Here is an 18122-nt window from a genome sequence, read left to right on the forward strand (position 1 = left end):
CAGGGTCACCAGAGAGATCTGTGCCTGGATGAGCAGACAGAGACTTGGACTCCATGAGAGACTCTTTAAGATGGGAAATACTTCACGTTTTAGGATGGCAGGCTTTATTTTTAACTACATGCAAAATAAAAATTACTTGACCAACATTAATTTCAGGTATTTAAAATATATTACTTCAATTTTAATGATTACTTTTTAAATTGCAAAGGAAAGAAAGCTTTTATTTGCTTATGGTGAAATATCCATTTCAGCTGGTATTTCATCTGTTTCTCACTCCTTACACTTTCTCCACAGAACAGGGGAAGTTAAATATATTTAAAAAAAAAAAAGTGAAGAAAGCAACACTATTGCTTTTAAAAATAACATTTTCTCTCACTTTTAGCTTTCTGTCTTGAAGTGAGAGAAAAATAACACTAAGTAACATTTTGCCTTAGTTCCCAGTGGAAAAATAAATTATTTTTTATCAAGAGTAATTTCCCTCTTTTTCTTCAGTGGAAAAAAAATAGAAGTAAAAAAGAAAAAAAGTACTTTATTTAACTGCAATGAGAATTAAATTAAAAGAAAAAGATTTTCCACTGGACTATTAAAAAAAGACAAATTAAAAATAATTATTTTGCATAATTTTATCCTGACATTTGCTATGAGAAGAACATGTAGCTTTTCATGAACATAAAATGATTGGTTCTCCACTGTTGGAGGGAAAATAAAGCAGTTTTAAGTAATTAGATCATGTTTACTAATTAGGATGATGCTTAAAATTCAGCAATAAATGATAATGAAAGCATTGAAGGCAGTGGTACCCATTGTACCACAAAGCTGGATGGATAATTAAAACATCATCAGCTGCAAAAACAATGGTAAGACAAAGTGGTTGGCATCAGGCAGTAGTTTTGAGCTTCCTTTGAGCTCTGGATTCAGTTCTTCTGAACAAGAGAGAGAATGGTCTGTTGATGTGGGATATAGTTAGGGTTTCAGGAGGTGAGTTTGTTAGATTTTTACTTCTTATTGAAGAACTGCAAGTTACAGAATTTTATTTGGGTTCTAGGGGTAAAATACAATTTATGTCCTATCACACCGACCTGAAGAACCTGCATGTGCTTCCTTTCAAGCCAGATTCAGAGCTCAATCTTAACTTAGGAGGGGAGGCAAATCAAGCCATGGGTTTAGAATGACTGTGCGTACACTATCATCTGTCTAGTTTGGGGTCAGCTGGAAGCTGCGAGTTCCTGCACTGGGCTGTTGGCTGCTGTGACACCCATGTTCAGCCTGGCCACAGGCTGCCCCAAACCTGCCTGCCCTGGCAGCACACCCTGTCCATGGCCATGCTGGAGGACCATCAGCCAAGGTTAGTCCCTTAACTCACTACAAGCACAGCGGAGAAAAATATCAATGGGCTGTTGACCACGTCCTGCTCCATCCTAGATACTCAGGTGGGAAAAGCACATGGAGGTGCTCTAAAGAAAAGAGTGGGTTGGAGTTTTTTTTGTTTTCTCTCCAAGCTGAATTGTCTAAAGCTGCCTCTGGGAACCAAACAGCAAGTAGATATTCTATAAAATATTTTCATGTAGTTTTAAGATGTGCCTTACAATACTTTTCAGAAGCTGCCTGCTAGCTGTGCTAGTTCTGTACGATTTAAAATTGGCTTATTATTATTATTATTTTACAGGGGTCCTGTTCTTTTGAGCACACTATGATAGAAATGACATTGCTACTACACAGGGAATAGGAAGCAAGAAATCTAGGCAAGCATCATTTCATACAGTGCACTGACCGGCTTCCATACACAGAATCTGGGGAACTGCTCCTTCTTCCTACTAGAAAGGTCCAACAGACTCTGGTCCTACACTGGAGTCATCACAACTCTTCAAGGCTACAGCAATTTCATGTATTGCATAGCTGCAACCAGAGTAGTGCATTATTTTGCACCCTTGCCCAGGACTTCACGTGCATGCAAGGATCTTGATGCAGCCTTTCATTCTAGCTCTCTTAGTATGTAGAAAGCTACAATGACTCCGATTCCTAGAAGAATAGCTTGTGACTCTGATGCCTAAACAGGGTTTAGCCATCCTATTGATGTAGCCTTTAGTCTTGCTGTTACAATCATCCAGTCTTTTAACTGTTTCAGCTCCCACAAAATCTCATACTTTGTCAATACAATTTGGTACTCAAACAGCATAAATGGTAGAAATGGTTAACTTAATTTTATATGTATCTCAAAACAAATTCCAGAGTTGCTCATTCAGACCACCTACATGACGGACCATCTGGTTCCTTTCCCCTTTTGTGCACTTTATTATTTCAGCTTAATAGTAACATTACTATTTGTACAATTTTGCAGCATCATTTTGGCTTTTTTAAAAATTTTGTTTGGTTTTTCCCTTTGTTTTCTGTTTTTATTTATTTGTCTGCCCCATGCACTCCAATAGGCTGACACAAAGTAAAGATGATTTAAGGGTGCTCTTTAAATTAATAAGTCATTCCTAGTCATTGGTATTTTGCAGTAGGTTGGGATGTGCTGACTAAGAGTTGCACTGCAGAATTTACTGAAAGGCCTGGGCAGAGTGTGTACAGCCGGGGTGCCCAGAGACGCCAGTAAGCTGAGCATTTTGCTGAAGTGCCCCTGTTTTGGGAGTGGGCAGAGACACCAGCAGTGTGCATTCTGATACAAGGGTTCACCATCAGTGTTTGCCTTGTGCCCAAGGGTGTGCCTTCTAGTCCTGCCATGGCAGTGCCCCAGGAGTCCTTGTGGAGCTGGAACCATGCCATGGGACAGACAGGATCTGACATGATTTCCTCCTAGAAGTTGTCCTGATTTTTTGTCAGGTAGCCTGCTTGCCAGAAGTTGCATTATAACCTCTTTCGGTAATTCTAGAGTGGTGTTACATTTCTGAAATACAGAGAAATTTTGTTCTTCCTCATTATTTGCAAAGCCAGTAGAGCAACAATGGTGGAGCCATTGCTGAAAAGTATGATTAAGTATGATTTCCAGCATAAGAATATAGATCCATTACCAAGTACATTACAAAATGCAGAAAAGGAGCATTTTTTTAATGTTCTTCTCCAAATATTCATAGTCTGATTTTTGGGGTTGTCCTGTGCAGAGTCAGGAGTTGGATTCAACGATTCTTGTGGGTCCTTTCCAAGTTAGGTTATCCTATGAGTCTATTAAATATTCCGTTCAGGTTTCCCCAAGATAGCTTGAACTTCTTTGATTGTAGCTTTTTTCCCAACTTCTCCTTATGCTGATTTCATAAACATTTTGAATTCCAAATTTGGAAGGGTACAGTCATTCTTCAAAGCTCAAGGAAGGCAAGATTTTTTAGCCTGACTTGCTTCACTGCAGTCACCCTGCAGGCATACTTTTGATATAGCAGCTATTATATTGTCATTATGTGGAACAATAGTATATATTTATGTATATCACATAAATAATACAGGAAAAACCTCTTTCTCCTCCCAGTAATACTGGAAATACTACTTTTTGCATGCAGGAATATCTTTTTCCACAACAGCACAGAAATGTTGCTATTTCTGGGATAACACAAAGTGCCATTGCACTCAGTTTTGTGAAAAGTCATGAATGAATATATCCTTTCCAAGCAAAGTCATGGAAATACATTGCATAGATAGAATGTAATATCCATTTTTGAGTGATACAAAGGCACTGGATTTTAGCAACATATGATCAGAGCTGTGTTTTCGTATTTCCCTGAGAAAATCCCAGTTCCACAAACCACAGTGTGCCTACTCTGTAATAGGAAATAGGTCCACTAATAAAATGAGGGAACAGTTTTATTTATCTGGATATCCTTACCACAAGCTCTGTATGTTTTCTTTGGAGGATTTGTTTTGAGTAGGCTCAGTCACAGAAGATTTTGTCATCACTGAGAGAAAGCACTCAAACAAATCCCTATGACCCATGGGTCATAAAATTGTTCATTGCTATATTGCTGCATTTACACATTGTATTTTTAACAGCATTAAAGTCATTATAGATGATTCCTTTGATGAAAACTTTTGCTTATTTCCAGAGGAGTCTCTGATTACCTCTTGCTTTTTTGACATCTCAAGCTAAAGGCTCAGTCTTCCAGTTTGGCCACATCATTTTCCTTGGGTTCAGTTAGTGTGTCAATCTGAACTGATAGTAAAAAACTCAGTAGGGAGCATAAAACAGCTGTCCATGGCCACTTTCATAGAAAATAAATTAAAGATGTGGTAGAAGGACCAGTAAATCTCTATCTAGAAGAAAACTGCTAAAGCCACCTTATGGTGCAAAGTACTGAGAAGAGGGGTGAATGGAAGAAAAGATTGGGAGACTGTGCTGGTTTTGGCAGGGATAGAGTTAATTTTTTTCACAGTAGCTGCCATGGGGCTGTGTTTTGGATTTGTGCTGAAAACGGTGTTGAAAATGTAGAGATATTTTTATTATTGCTGAGCAGTGCTTTCTGCCAAAGCCTTTTCTGCTTCTCGCACCACCCCACCAGTGAGGGGGCTGGGGTGTACAAGGACTTGGGAGGGGACACAGCTGGGATAGCTGACCTCAACTGACCACAGGGATATCCCAGACCATATGGCAGCATACTCAGCATAGAAAGCTAGGGGAAGATGAAGGAATGGGTGTATGTTCAAAATCACGGCATTTGTCTTCCCAAGTTGCCATTACACATGGTGGAGCACTGCTTTTCTTGAAGACAGCTTGCCCATGGAAAGCAGTGAATTAATTCCTTGTTTTTCTTTGCTGGTTCATGAGGCTTTTGCTTTACCTATTAAATTGTCTTCATCTCAATGCATGAGTTTTCTTGCTTTTATCCTTCCAATTCTTTCCCCTATCCTGCTGGTGAAGGAGTGAATGAGCAGGTGTGTGGGGCTTTGTTTCCAGCTGGGGTGAAACCTGACAGAGATCAAGTGCAAAGGACACTGATGAAGTTATAATAAAATGGACAGGGAGTTGTTTTCTCTCTCAGAAATATTTTCTGAAGTCTAGGTTTTGGTTTTAAGCCCCAAGGATGATCAAGGTTGATGGGAAGATTTTTATGCCATTGGCTTTGCAGAAAGCCCAGTTGGGAGCCTAGCATGGCAGTCTGGCTCCAAAGGGAATTGCTGGCAGGCAAAGCCCATGTTCTGCTAGCATCCAGCACATAAAAGGGGTAAATATCAAGGCTGTGAAATATTTTTAGGAGAAAAAGTTTCTGAATAAGAACAACATGAGATCAAGAAAAAGTCATGTTTATTTTGGCTGAAAAAGGTACCCCAGATACTATGCAAATTAATGTTAAAACACACATTAGTACCTCCTTTCAGGCTGTCGGCACAGGAGGAAAAGTAGAGTCAGAGCAAAGAGGTGACTAGCAAGAGGGCTATGATATTGTCAATTGAAATTGGACAGTAATTACAAAAATAAAGTATGAGTTGATGTAGGAAGAGACATGGACAGATACAGTAGAAACAAACATTAAATATGATTACTTCTCTTCCCATGCATTCTTCTTGAGAGTAACAGAGTGGAAATTCATCATTTGGAGAAGAAGAGGAAGAGGAATGGTTCTGGCACAATTCTCCTTCAGCCCTGCAAAACCCAGGGCATTGCACAAAGGGTAAGTCAAGGTGTGCACTGGCATCCCCTCCAGCAATGATTTCTTGCAGCAATGGTTGTCTGTGTTCCCCATGGAGCAGAGCACTGGCCATTCAGTCAGCACTGAGAGGGCACCCGAAGATTCTCATGCACCTACAAAGGACACTGAAGCCCCTGCTGTAACCAACAGAACTGTTTGTCCCAGCCAAGGGCAGGGCATCACATCACAGGGTTGCTATACAGCAAGCTGCTCATCAGCTTCTCCTCAAGCAGTACCGACGTGCTCTGGGTCCAAGGCCAAAAGCTAATGGGATGCTCTTGTGAGTAAGCACTTCTGTACTGAGTGCACTGTGATCTTCATGAACTGCACATCTTTGGGGAGAAATTTCTCAGAATTGCTTGCAGACCCCTGCCTCCCTCTATTTCTGCATTGTGCCACTGGTGGCTTAGCTGGAACATCCACTACTGCAGCAGCAGTAAGTGCAGAAGGACTAATGACAGGTGTCCATAATATCCCCAAATTGGTGTTGCCTTGCTTTCTGACCAGGGTAGCCACTCACATTTTCATTCCATATGAATTGTATTTCAGTGTCTTCAGCATAAATTCCCATTTAAAAGTTTTTCCTCGGGTTTTTGTTCTGTTTTGCTCGGGGCTTTCTGTTGTTGGTTGGTTTGTTGGTTGTGTTTTTGGGGATTTGTTTATTTGTTTTGAAAACATACACCAAAATCTAATAAATACTGAACCCAATCTGGGTTATTTTGGGTTGATGCATCTATAGTGATATTTTGCACTGAGTATTTAATTAACAGTTCTCTTCATGATAATAAACCAGAATAAAACCAGATGATCTTCCAAGAACTGAATTTGTCCTCTACTGTTATTGGCAGTAAAAATTAATAAAATATTATTTAATCTGCAGTGTAAGTTTAGATAATTCTGAAAGAATGAAAGGAGACCACCTGTCAAGGAAAACCATATATTTTAGCTTTGCCACATAGATGTATTTATATTAAATCATATAGTTGGCCTTCATTGTTCTCCTGTTTTCTCATTTATAAACCACAGATTTTCTTGGTTTTGGAAGGCTGTTTGAAAAAGTGGATAGAAATTGTTCAAGAACAGCAAAATAAGAAGAGTTTCTTCTCTGGATTTTTGTTTACATTAATTTTCTTCTGCTTAATTTCCTACATGTATATTTTGATTTTAAGTAATTTTCTGCTAATGTTACTCAGTTGAGGGTTTTTACCTTAAGCATTTATAGCCTTGATGTCATTAATTGAAAAAGCAGGGAGATGTCCATATGCAAGGCAGTGAAGTTGAGATTATGTAGCATGAGAGGATGATAATTCTCCTTTTGCAGACACCTAACCTGAGGGGTTGTCTTATCTACTCTCCAGATAAATTCTAAGCATGCTGTGATAATATTACCAAAGGAGTTTATTGTACTGACTGTTTATCATTCTCACAGACTCTAAGATCCAGGCATGCTGAAGAAAAGTCTACCTTAAACTCACTTTTTTATGTTTTCCCGAGAGAGTAAAAAGTTTACTCTGTTGGTGTAATAGTATCTCCGGTACAATATAGCAGCATAGCTCTCTTTTTACACGTGATACAATGCCTCTGGCTTAGTATAAACTCATTATGCAGTACGCCCAGTTTACTGAAACTCTGGAAGCTGATAACAATAATTAAAATACTACATGACAAGTAGTATTTTATTATGCAATCCTGCAATGCCTCAGTGAGCTGTTAGGCACACAGCCAACTGCTTTGAACCACCTGGAAGAATTATTTTTACACCTATCATGGATAGTGTTAGGGAATGATCTGATGGGCTTGCTGATCTGCAGTTATCACACGCTAATCACGCTGGTAAGATTTCATTTCCTGAGTAACTAGACTGATATTGAGTTAAGTGATAATGACCAGGAGTGAACATTGCTCCTGCCCTAATGACTGGTGCAGATAAACACATGGCCCAAGGCTTAACAACAGGCCCTTAGTCAGCAGGCAGAGCCCCAAATGCAGCTGTGGGTGTTGTTATAAGCTAAGACTGGCTGCAGGTGTTTCAGGAGGAAGGGGAAGCAAAAAGCAGAATATTTGGATAGGCATAGGATATGCCTAAGGAATAAGGTGTCCATGAGCCACATGTTGTAAATGTTAAGCACATTTACTATAAATATGTGTAAATTTATCTGAGTAGCTTCTATTTTTTTTTTTTATATACTTAAATTTTTTGCTGTCAAATTACTTAACCTGTCTTTAAAGGTTACATTTCCAGAAAATGGGATATCCTCAGTCATGACACTTCATCCTCTGATGTCCAGTTTAATCAATTATTGGCTTGATTTTCAAATTTGTTTGTGTACCTTTCCAAGCCTTTGCTCAGACTGGGACTAACCTGGGGCATGATGAAGTCACAGCAAAAATCACAGTTGTTTTACTGAGGTGGTGATTCTTGTATGGTGATTTTACAGCTTCAGGATACTGCCAGGTTAAAGTTGGTAGTATTTCTCTAGTCCAGACCACCATAACTGCATCTCTTGTCTTCACTGCAACCTTAAGAACACAATGGTCTGTCCTTTTGTATTGCTACTTAAGATTGCATACATGTACATTAGGTAACAAACACACCAGATTTTTCAACAATAGCCATGACAAGTTATGTTTGAAAAGGCACCATGAGTATTGGGAATAGTCACGTTCTCTAAGAAAGACACTAACCTGGGTTTCTAGGTTAGGATGGAAATTTTTTTATATATTCCTAATAATTCCTTCCTGGTGTCTGTTCCCTGTATTGTCAGGAGAGAATGAGATGGTGTTCAGAGCAAAAGCCTAACTGGGGTGCTGTGAGAAGCACTCTGTGCAGGAGCATCCCTTTTCCTCTGCTTGTTATACTGGGAACTGAGGATGCTGAACCATTCAGGACACTAAATTAGATGCCCAAAAAAAAAAGTTACTTGGAAATAATAATTTAAGCTTATCGTGTTAAAATTTTGTATTGTATATGGAAAGTAATTGAGTTAGTAGTTTTGCATGAAGGCTGAAGTAGTTTTGGTTGCTCAGCTGATGACAACTCATTGTTTCTCAGAAGATACTGACTATTGTTGGTGTGTGTCATGATTTGTGAGTGGTGCTCCCCAATTTGTGAGTGGTGCTCCCCAGTGCTTCCACTGAGACTCCCTAAACCATGTTGTTGCTTGCTTGCTCCCCTTCCTCCTCCCCCTCTCCCGCACTGGATGGAGAGGAGAATGGGAGGCACAAAAGGTAAAGGTCATTTACTGGAATTTACTGGAAACAGCAATGACATAAGAAAACTGACAGCAAGAATATTAATAACAAAAGTGTACAGAAGAGAGTGTGATTCACTTGCAAAATGCTCACTGCAGAGTTTGACCTGACCACAGCCATGCCATCCCAACTGCTCCATCCAGCTTGTAACTGGTGCCACCCAACCGCTCCTTCTGGCTTGGAGCCAGTATTATTACCCCCTCACTCCTCTGCCATGTTCCTCAACAGGAAAGAACCCCTTCTCCTCAGAAGAGAGTCCCTTTCCCCTGCCCGTGGCAATGACAGCAATAGTGAGGTGATATAGAATAACCCCCAGGTCCTAGATGTACCCCCTCCTGGCTACTGCAAAAATTAACCCTGTCCTGGTTGGAACGAGAACTGTAATTGAACTGAGGAGCATGAACACTTTGGCACTTGTTCAGTGGTTTTATTGCTGAGTTTCATCTAAGCTTACTGTCCAATGAGGAATTTGAAGGAAAATTGATTTTCTGTTCTTAATAAGGGCCTTTAAGCAGTTTTGTCTTGAGTGATGCCTCTGGAACATCATTTTGTACTACTTTCTCAACATTTCAGAATGACAATTCAGAAAATGTATTAACACAAAGTTCAGACAGACAGTGTGGTCATGACAGTCCCACACTCTTTGAAACCCAGCTAGAAGCACAATTCCTCAAGTCTTTGCCATTTGCTGTAACACAAAAGGGAATTTCTAACATGTAGTGATCATTTCAGTTGCCTGTCTGAGTGGTAGGCTGGTTTAGAGGCTGTCTGACACTGGCTTGCTCTTGCACAAGCCTTGGTCTGGTGGATTACAGCAGAGGGACCACGTCATGACAGAAGATGCCATTTGATTATGTCACACCCGTGACCATAGGGTCTGTCATAACAAAAAAAAAAAAAAAAAAAAATTGGCATAACTGATCAATATCTGGGCTGTAAGAAAAATAGGTAAGTGCTGCAGGCATAGGGTTTGTGAGCTCGTACACAGGTTGGAGGTGTACAGTATTAGCCTGTCATTTAAATCAATCATGTAAGAGAAAAAATTATAGAAGATGTTTGGGGAATCATAAACCTGGAAAACTTCCAGGTAATGATTAGGAGACAGGAGAGGTCTGAATATATATTTAATTGCCTTATAAATTCTCTGTCTTACAGAAAACTCTTGGCAGAAATCTTTGGGCAAGCTTCATTCATGGAAGTTGCTGACAGCAGTGAAAGGGCAAATGGCAAAGGGCATCATCTCTGTAGTAACACTGTCACCAGAGGCTTGTAAACCCTGTTTCCAAGAGCAGAGCTGAACAAGATAAGTGAAGCTATCACAACTCTCCTTTTCCCAGCTTTGGACCTGGCATGAATATGTTGCTTCTTGCTTCCCTGACAGCTTAAAAGAAATGCAGCCTGTAACTATACTGTTGCCAGCCCAATGTGACTTCTCTTTGTTATCAAAATGTTTGCCACAATGTGTAACACTGGAGAGCACAGACAAAACACCCTGCTTTAAGTTTTAATTTGCTATTGTAACCCCAAGGGAAAATGCTATGCATGAAACATAATATGAGAATGGGTTGGAAAAAAAAGACAAATGAAGATTTTCCTGCTGTGCTACTCTCCTTGGTGATAGGCTTAAAAGCTGGTTTAAAACCAGAGCTCTGCAGGTGGTTGCAGAAGACAGGCACCGTCTGCACCACCTGGGCCTGAAGAAATTTCCAGTTTGATTGCATATAAGCAGGTGGCCTTGAAAGGTGCTTTACCATCAGCAACTGCTGCCAAATATGCTCCTTCTCTGGAAGTTTCAGGCTTTTAGCATTAGGACCCCATCCAGCTGAAGGCTCAGCAGTGATGATAAAGCAAAGATAACAATCAGCTCAGCTAGACAGCGAGTAGTCTCATTGATGTAGGTATGGAAAGTTGCTTTTCTCAAACAGCAGAATTCTAGATTTCCTTTGCATTGTTTGTTTTTCTTGCATTTTATCTGGACCAGAGAAATGGGGGGCCTTGAGACTTCTGGCACATACCTTGTTACAAAAGTAGGTTAGTTTTGCATTCCAGCATCAGTCTTGTACAAAACAGGATACTATCTATTACAAAACTCCTTTTCTTCGCCTCCTAAAAACTCATCAATATTTTCACTTTTTTCTGCTGTAGTGCTTTGAGTCCTCAGACTTGATTAGTCCTATCTAATATCTGAAGGCAATGCTGGAGATGGCTGAACTCCCTCACACAGCACAGGGAGTTGTGCCAGAACAGATTGCAAGGAGGGTGATGCAGCACAACCCGGCTCCCTCCTTCTCTCAAGATAGAAACTGGGCTTTGAAAAAAATAAGCCTCTCCACTAGGCATGCTCAGAAGCTCCCTACTGTCTGCTGATTACTGTTGGCATCCACTTGCTGCCTGCAAGGTGTAACAAGCCAAGCCCCAGCTCTTTTCTGATGTTCAATAGGGTGAATCACTGGTTTTATAGTCTTTAAAAATATAAATATTTGATGAGCTACAAACTATCATTGTCTCCCAACTCCTTTTCCTGCACTGTATTTATCAACAGGAACCAACTTAAAGTCTCTGTCCATACAAAGATCACATAGCCGCCCCCCCTGTGAAATGAACTGTTAAGGTGAATGCATCTAGGTGTACCCTAGATGATAATTTAAATCCTATCACCCTGTACTTTGGATGACAAAAAGACTTTGCCATGAGTTACAGATTTTCACCTGCAAGAGCCAATTTCTTTAGCCATTTGCCTTGGATTTTTCAAATGTCATGAATTTTCAGTGCTGTTAGTTGAACTCAACATGGTTAAAAAACTCCTAGTAGTGCTACAACAGTGGTAAATTTTATCACCTCCACCAGAGTATTGATCAGAGATTGGACAACTAGCCTCCAGTTTCTTCTGAACATAGCAGAGCGTCAAGCTGGCAAAATAGAAATCAGGCTAAGGGCAAGGTCACCAATAAGCTGAGAACAGAAATACTACATTCAGAGTGATGCAGAAATAATAAAAGCCAAATAATTAGCATAATTTTTTAGAAAAAAAATAGCATAAAAGAGTAAAGATTACCAAATGAAAATAAACAGTAAGTTTTAAATTACTTTTTTAAATTCAGTGTCATCTTTCTATGGCAGAACTTGGACAAAGGGATTTTTGAGAAGCCTGATACCAGGAGCTCAGAGTTTCCCTGTAGTTACTAGCAGAAAGGAATATTATCTGTTTATTTCAACACATGAGAAAAATCAAAGCAATTCTGATATTAAGGTCACCATAAAAAGAGGCTTACCTGGTAATTCAAACCATGAGTTTTGACAAAGAACATTCACAGAGACAAAGAACATTCACAGAACCTGATAGTAAAGTTTGTTCCTTGTTTTCTCTATAGCTAGAACAATTCTCATAATTTACTGCACACTGAAAATAGTTTACTCCCTAATTTTCAACAGTCCTCAGTTACATTAGAAACTGTAGCCTAACACTGTTGTATTACTCCCTGAAACCCAGTATCATGCATCGTCACAGCTCAGAAACACTTTTGGACTGAATGGTTTTATTTGGATTACTGCAGCTAGAATAGAAAGAATCATTATAACATCTTTTTGATGAAGCACACAGCCTGTACAATGCACGCAACAATATCATTGATCTTGGACTACTTCCCATGGAACAGCCCCCACAACAGGATGTGACCCTCACTCTATACCTAAGGAGGCACAGTTTTGACATGGCACGACTCATTGATACTAAGCAGCAATAAAGATCCATGTTCATGAAGTGTTCAAGGCCAGGCTGGATGGGGCTTTGAGCAACCTGGTCTAGTGAAAGGTGTCTCTGCCCAAAGTAGGAGGGTTGGAACTAAGTTTGATCGTTAAGATCCTTTCCAAACCGAACCATTCTGTAATGATTAATATTCCGGACAAAGCCTTGGGTTGCATGCAAAGCCCCCAACATGCTAAAAAAATGTCAAATCTGCACACTCCCATCCAAAAAATAAGTGCCTAAGACGCTTCACTCTGGAATATTCTGTTTGGGGCCATGTATCTCTTTTTGATAATGTTTTTACAGCATCTTGAACTTAAAGGACAGCCACGTGCCAAATTTCACCAAAATGAACAGGAAAGGACATTAAGAAAGTAAGAGCCATACAGCCTCCTCTTTTGTATTGTGAAGGACTTTTTCATCCCCCAAAGAGAAGGAATAATATCTCTAACTCTGATCTCTTATCCTGGATTATTTCAGTTACTGGATATTATTTTTTCTATTCAAAGCATAGCAATCTCTTTCATGAATTAACTTTTGAGTAAGAATCAGCTTTGGTGAAATAACAGATTTGAGCTTCTGAAACAGTTACTGCAGGCCTGGGTAAGCACATCTGTAGATGAGAACCAGAGCTATTTCCAGGTCCATTAGTGAGAATAAGAGTGATGCCATGGTGATCAATGCAATTATTTTGCTTCAGATGGAAATGGTTTGGCAGGAACATTGCAAAGGGACATTAACTGAAATGGTTTTTTACTAGATAAATGATAGAGATGGTTTCTATATTGTTTTAAATGCATGTTTGCTCACTTGTATTTTCCAGTCTGAGACACAATGTATAAATTTATAATCCAAGCATATGTCCAAGCATGGTATTTGGTAATCAGGACACATGATATCCAGAATATCAATTTAGTAGTGTACATCTAATTGCTGAAAAATACACCTGAAACTGGAAAATACATAGAATGTTCATAGAATCACAGAATTGGTTAGGTTGAAAAAGACCTTTAGGATGACTAAGTCCAATGCTTCGAAGTCCTCAGCTAAACCGCATCCCTCTCTAAGTGCCACATCTACACATCTCAAGTATCTCCAGGCATGGTGACTCATCCACTACCCTGGGGACCCTGTTCCAGTCTTGACTGCCCTTTCAGTGAAGAAATTTTTCCTAGTTTACAATCTAAACCTCCCCTGGTAAAACTTGAGGCCATTTCCTCTCATCCTATCCCTTGTTACTTAGGAGAAGAGACTGACCCTCACCTCCCTGCAACGTCCCTTTAGGTAGTTGTAGTTGGGTAAGCCACATCTCACACCCGACCCCAAACCAGACCTACCTCTTCTCCAGGCTAACCACCCCCAGCTCCCTCAGCTGCTCCTCACAGGACTTGTGCTCCAGACTTTTTTCCAGCTTCATTGCCCTTCTCTGGATGTGCTCCAGCACCTCCATGTCTTTTCTTCCAGTGAGTGACCCAAAACTGAATACAAGATTCGAGCTGTAACTCTTTCCCCCCACATCCAAAAGAGGATGGAGATTCCCCTTAGCCCTCTTTCTGTTGTTAATGCATTTACAGAACAGAATATAGAATTTATGTTACTGTAGCAATATAAATATGGAAGAAATATTCTATTCCTTCTATTGCTAAGACTGCATTTACTGAAAAAAGGGGCATATGCCATGGACATCATTTTGCTTAACTTAAATCCTTCAAAATTATTATTCCTTCTTTTCAACCGAACCAAAATAAAGCCCCCAAAAATGGATATGCTAGTGATGGATGAGCTAGCTAAAGTGTGGTTTAAGGCTGTCTACATGCTTGATATCAACATTTGAAAAAAACCTTACTATGTATAGGTATAGACTTTTAACACAAAACAATGGTTTAAGATTCCATAAGATATTTGACAGCTCCCCTTTAATTTGCATCCTGGGTAATGCTGGAGCTGTTGGATGGATGCCATGAGTACAGCTCCAAAAAAAGCTATCCAGACCATTTTGATCTTGTCCTCAATTAGAGTAATGATATCCCAGGAGGCTGATGATGGAATTTCCTATGTTTGTGCCATGTCACTCTATGCAATTTTGATTTTTATACCCAGCAGTCATGCTTTTATGAACTGAGATCCTGGAAAGGAACATTTTCATACTCCTGCCTTTATGGGCAGGAGTATTTTTTTCCTTTCCTTTTAAGAAAGACAACAGTCTATTTGTTCATTTTTTGTGATAAATTTGAACCATGATGAGACCATAGTATTTGTCCTTTTCTCTTATTTCTATAATCACTATCTTATGGACTTGTTTTCTCTCACTGGAAAGGGGTCCATTAATAGATTCTTCAGTGGTATGATTCGTTATTCAGTACCAATGTATTAAAGCCTTTCATGTAATTTGCTAAAACCCAGATGTCTTCATTTCCCTGAGTTTCACATTCCTGCCCCAGATGGCAATGCTGGGAATGCAATAATAAAAAAAGTTGGATGCATACAGCGATCTTCCTATAAATAAGAGACATCACTTGGCTGTCAAAATGGATGATCATATTGTGTTTTACTGATAAATGGTGTTTACCTTTTATATTTAATGCATTAAATTTTTTAAATGCTTTAACACACAAAACAAAAACATCTACAAAGAAGTGGTGCTTTCTTTCAAGGCACAGGCACATATGCTTCATATCTCAGTAGTAACACACTGATTCACAGCAACTACAGCTTCTGTGACATGTTTTTGGATTAAAAGAAAATAAACGAAATGTTTGGATTCCAAAATACTGGCCGGATCTTTTATTAATTGAGTTACGTAAAAGAACTTGCTTTTCAGTGGATGCAAGAGGAGGCAGGGAGCATTTGGGTGCACTAGAATGAAACTGATTTACAGAGCAGTCTTTCTTCTGTCAGAAAAAACCATTGCTACTGTCTTATTGTCCAGAGCCAATCACATCAGTGTGAGACTGGGCACTGCTTTCAAAAGACATTGCACTGTCATATACTAATTTATTAATCCCATCCCTTGAGCAGGCACTATTTAATTGCATACTCAGACAAAGTTTACTAGCAGTCGGGTCAGAAAATTCATAAAAGGATCATGATGAAACTGGATTTGATCTTAATATCTACCTCACTTGTCAAATCTTTATTCATGAAATAAGAAACAGTGCTGAATTTCCACTTTGTGATGCTATTCTGAGACTACAGTGAGCTGCCAGAAGAGGTTCAGAAAAATCTAGGATTCAGGGCAGAGAAAATCCATCTGCCAGAATTTTTAAAAAAGGAGGTCTTGCAGGCTCTGAACTGACTTTGAATTTTCTGAAGAACTGACTGATCCCTGCTCTTCAGAATTTAAGGCCTTCAGACAATAATGGCCTTTTGAACCAAGATAATATGCATTTAGCTGTCTGCTACATTAAAATCTCTTCTTTGGTAAGGAGTCTCTTCTATTTGGTGCCATCTTACCTCCATGCATACCCTCCCCCCCAAAAAGCCCCACCCAAAAGTCTGGAGGTTGCACTACAGCATGTACTGAGCTTTTGCTTTGATGATGGTGGTATCTGCCACAGCAGGCAGGGCCAGTGAGCTTGGTATGGGGAGAGCAGCTCAGGCCGATGTACCCAGAAGCAATTCCCGCTGAGAAGCTGGCAGAGCGGCTCTGTGTAGGCACAGAGGTCCCATCAGAGGTGTACAGCATGTGTACAGCATTGCACATGTGCAAAGCCTGGGCCCAAGGACACAGAATGGACTGGGATGGCCCTGCTGCTCTTAAAGCTAAGCAATATTTTAGAAGTGACCAGCCATTAGTAGGTGATGGCTGGTAAATAAACGAGCACACTGCACTGTCAAATTGCCATTGCCATGTGTTGACATCAAAGCTGGTGGAGTTATTCTGGTTGTGTGCTGGTAGAGAAGAGATCAGCATCCAGCCCACTATATATGAAGTCTTGTAAATATAGAATAGCATAACATGTTAAAATAAAGCATGTGTCAGCCTTTTATATACAGTTTGACTAACTTCAAAGTGGCTTCTGTAGCACAGAAACCATCTCATTTACAAAAAAACCAAACCCAAAACAAACAAACAGAAAAACCCTTCAGAAGTGAGGTCATTTGCCTGGATCTTACACGCAGTATACCTACTTATAATAGTTTCAGTGTGATTCTAAAGATAAGAAAAATCGCAGTCCTATATTCACCTTTTCCCCACTGCACATCAATCTTCTCTGTTAGACACATTTTACCCTACAGCCTTTCAAGATTATCCCTTTTTCCCCACCCTCTGAGTTGCTATGTGTCTGAAGTCAGGCTTGTCCTTTGTTGTACAGACTGAGGAGGGGAAGGTATGGAAACCTGCTCTGTGTTACCACACATCCATGCACACTAGCCCCATGCATGTCTGGGAGCATGGGAGGCCCCAGTGGCTGTGCAGCCCCCTGTCCATCCCCCTTGTATTCATCCTGCAGCTACAGCCAGGCTGGACAATAGCCTTCCCCCCCCCCCCCCCCCCCGCCCCATGATCCATGCTGAGTCTCTAACAGTGTGAAAAAGAGTGCCAGGCTATGGCACTCTCTTATCACTATGCTGTGATGCCTGATACATCGTATATTGCAGGCTCCCTGGTTTGTGCACCCAGGGGTCAGTGCGAATTTGGAAGCCTGACATTTCCAGGCAGTGTTTCCTGGGTTTTTTTGAGGACATGAGGTCAGTTCCTAGTCTAATGTGTATATTTGTGGGGATGCTGCCCATCCCATATTCTGGGAAAGTTCAGAGAATACATCTATTGCAAAAGAACTGGGCATAAAAATTTCTGGTGAAATTCAGCCTATGTTCATAGCCACATGAAAATCATAAACCTCTTAATTTCCCAGTCTTCAAGAAAGTCTGCCAGGATGAAGAAAATATGGTTTACTAATGTAATAAAAAAGCACATTGTGCTATATGGAGCAGAGACACTCTCACACAGAGGTCACAAGCCTTTGTTTACTTTCCACCTGGCTAGAAGCATGTAGCTTCCTTGGGAAAAAAAGAAAAGTTCTTGTTGAATTATTCAGTTTTGCTTCATTTACACTCAGATATACTTTATGATTACTATCATTATTCATTTGTGTTATTTCATTACCCACTAGCTCACTTCCAGGGTAAACTATTTGGTGGTGGGTGTTGCAGAAATCTGAAAGAAAACAAGAGTGACTACTTCACACAGGTGAAAATGTCCTTCTCTGGCTCAATCCTGGCTCTTCCTACAAAAGCATGAGCTGTGCAGTATTCAAGGCCAATGTATTTCCACCAATAATAGCATTAAACAATTGCCCCAAACAAATAGATGCATGAGGAGGAGAATAAAGCAAGGGTAACCTGAGAGGGTGTTCATGTACATTAGCCATGCACAGTTCAACTCACCACCTGCCTCCTCCTAAACCTGCATGTTCAAGATAGCACTGGGTTTCACAGAGGAGTGAGAATTTGCCTGATGCATGTGGATAAAATTGCTGCTTCCTGTACAGTAGTTTGTTCATGGTTCT

This window comes from Aphelocoma coerulescens, assembly GCF_041296385.1.
Source record: "Aphelocoma coerulescens isolate FSJ_1873_10779 chromosome Z unlocalized genomic scaffold, UR_Acoe_1.0 ChrZ, whole genome shotgun sequence".
In the NCBI taxonomy this organism is placed as follows: Eukaryota; Metazoa; Chordata; class Aves; order Passeriformes; family Corvidae; genus Aphelocoma; species Aphelocoma coerulescens.